Source organism: Parus major, chromosome 13 (genome assembly GCF_001522545.3).
Source record: "Parus major isolate Abel chromosome 13, Parus_major1.1, whole genome shotgun sequence".
Lineage (NCBI taxonomy): Eukaryota > Metazoa > Chordata > Aves > Passeriformes > Paridae > Parus > Parus major.
Genome location: NC_031782.1, coordinates 1,991,404 through 1,994,348, shown reverse-complemented (window position 1 = coordinate 1,994,348; position 2,945 = coordinate 1,991,404). Strand labels below are relative to the sequence as shown.

Here is a 2,945-nt window from a genome sequence, read left to right as displayed (position 1 = left end):
ACTGTAGGATAACTGGGAGCACTGTAGGATAACTGGGAGCACTGTAGGATAACTGGGAGCACTGCAGCTCCAGGCCCAAAAAGTGCAACCAGCAGCGAATTGAGGAGAGCAAGCTGGGAGGATGGGACTGCATCACCTGCAGCTGGAATTGCACAATTCACCCCAAGGTGGAAATGGACCAGAACTGATCCAAGAGTGAAACTCCTGAGCCAGGGCCCATCCTGGGTGCAGCCACAGCCTGTTGTACCTGGGCTCTCCACACTGGAGCCCTTGCTGGACCCAGAATTGTGTTTCCTAGCAGACAGGGGAACTTCTCCGTCTGATTTGAATTTTATGATGAAGGGGGAACAATTCTTCAAGTGTTCTTTTGCTAAGTGGGAAAGATGAGCAGGTGCATTTCATTCAATTTCATTCATTCAGTTACTGGTGACTGTGTGTCATTTGAGTCCTGGTAATGGTCACTTGAGGTCATTTGGGATTACTGGAGGTCACTGCAGTCCTGGTCAGGGTCACCTGAGGACATTTGTGGTTACTGGGGTTCATTGGAGTATTTTTAAATTGATCCAGGGCTTACTTGAGGTCATTTGAGGCCCTGACTGGGGTTACTTGAGGTCACTGGAGTCTTTTTAAATTGATCTTTTAAATTGATCTCTAATGCCCCAGAGATCTGGGAGTTCTCAGCTGGCAGAAAAGGATGGGAGACCCTGGCTGTCAGTAGCCATGGATCATCTACAAGGATTCCTGGGCTAATATGAACCTTATTCTCTGTATTTACTTGCCACACCTGGGTGGAAAAGTCAGGAGTGGGGTGTTTCAAATACTCCAGGTTGTTTAAACCAGGGTTTGTAAAGACAAATCGAGAGATAAGAGGAGGGACTGAGAGGAAAGATGTGTGCTAATGTCTGTACAAACAATTCGGTGGGTGAAGGGAGGGGTGTTCATGTCTTTGAGGTGAGGTTTAATGTCTCCACTGACTTTGGGGCAGCAGGTTTGTTGCAGAGCCCACAGAGTTTGGCTCCTCAAACAGCCAAGGGGCTGCACAAGGCTGAACTGCTGAGCAAAATGTCAGGATCAAGGGGGGATATGGGGAAAGGAAGAGGGCAGTTTAAAAAGGTTTAAAAAGGAAGCTGCATCCTCAAAAACCTTGAGAGAGAAAAAGCCACAGGGATGTGCCCCAGTGGACTCTCTCCCTTGAGTCAAATCAAGTTCCACTGCTTTGGACGTAAACCTCTGGTGTCTGTGGATTTTCCTGAGCTCTGGCTTCCAACCCAACACTGCCTTGTCAGGGAAGACACTGTTACATTATTCCAGTCTCCCCCAGCGTGGAAGGGTTTAATTAATACTTGAAAAGCGCTTTGGAAAGAGGAAGGTGTTCATTAGTGCAGCACAAGCCATACAAAATAATCCCACACCTGATTGCAGGTGTTGAGGTTGTGGGGCCTGTGCTTTGCTCTGAGTCTTAAATTCTGGCAGGGCAGAAATCACATCTGGGCCAGGCACAGCAGAAATGCAGGACAATCCCCTCCCAGGCTCCAAAATTCCACAGAGAGAGGCGGCTCCTTCTGGGTGAAATGCAGCAAAGAAATTCAGCCTGGTAGCAGGAAGGGGTTTCCATGGCAAACACACCTGCAGCAGGTGCTCCCCAGTCACATCAGAGGATGAGTGAGAGGAGTCTCAGCCTCCCAACAGATCTTTCCTATTCCAGGCCATGGCAAACCCAAGGTGCCACGCTCATCCTGAAGGACAGGATCTAGCAGGTCCTCAGGATTCCCAGGGTGTTCTGCTGCCTCCTGACAAGGTCACAACCTGTCCCAACTGCTTCTGAGAATGCCAGACCACAACCAAGACTTAACTGAGCCACGTGTCTGCAGGGCAGTGTTATTTAAAGGAAAAGGAAGGAAATTGTCTGTGTCCATCTGCTATAAACTCTGCAGAGCTCCAGGTGAGCTGGCCAAGTGCAGAGGATTTGTTCCTGCACACCAAAACCCAGAGGTGGGGCAGCAGACAGAGTTAAAAACAGCCCTCCAAAGTGAATGGTGGATGCTGGGACTATCTGTTCTAGCAGCTCAATTAAAGGTTTGACCCAAGGATGTACCCAGCCCCTGAGAGAAGAATAACAACCGTAGGCAGAGGTAAGTACTCCCCTTTCTGCCTCCCTGGCTGTAATTACACCGTGCCTCTGAGGCTATTTGTAGCGTCAGCAGCCAATTGTGGATCCTCCAATGTACCCATTAAACCAGAGGAGAAGTGGTAAACTGAGCTTGGAGGAAGATGTAGGCGTTAATTGTGGGAGCATCTTCACCTGGCCTCATCATCCTCAGCCACCAAAACACAGCCTGGAGCAGCCTTGGGCTCCTGGGAATAGCCACGGTGGGAGATGGGAGCCAGCACCAGAGCCCTGGGGAGGGGAGCAGGGGTTTGTCCCACAGGAGAGGGGCTTTGCAGCCAGCTCAGGCAGGAGCACAGACTGTGCATCCTCAGCTGGGCCAGTGACACAAATGGAAAAGGGAAATCCATCGAGTCACGGGAGCACTGAGCAGAACTGCTGCTCGCCCTGGACACAGGAGAGACACTCTGCACATCCCAGAGCCCAGCCTGGCGCTGCTCACAGCACTGACCTCGCTCTCAGCCAGCCCAAAAATCCCTGCAGGATTTGTTTGGCCAGAAACTCGGCCTTTCACCCAAGGGTTGACAGGTACAAACCCAGGAAATCTCATGGATATGGGGTTGCTTGTGATGTTTGCAGCATTTCCAGCTTCTGCCTTTGCAAGTGTCCAAAGTGAGAACTTCTGACAGAGCTGGGACATTGGTGTTCCCAGAGGGAAACAGAGCTCAGCACTGGGCTGGGGCACAGGTGAGAGGGATGAGGGATTTGTCTTTACAAACCCACTTTTGTGGGTCTGCTGGTAAATCAAACCAGCACTGAGAGATAAAAGAAATAATGG

The 2,945-nt window shown here is 50.4% G+C and overlaps 1 protein-coding gene across 3 annotated transcripts in view; it reads right to left on the bottom strand.

Annotated features, from left to right (window-relative positions):
• Positions 1 to 2,945, bottom strand: part of SH3PXD2B (SH3 and PX domains 2B) — a 50,963-nt gene that overhangs the window by 12,661 nt on the left and 35,357 nt on the right. The gene's annotated exons all lie outside the window — the stretch shown is intronic.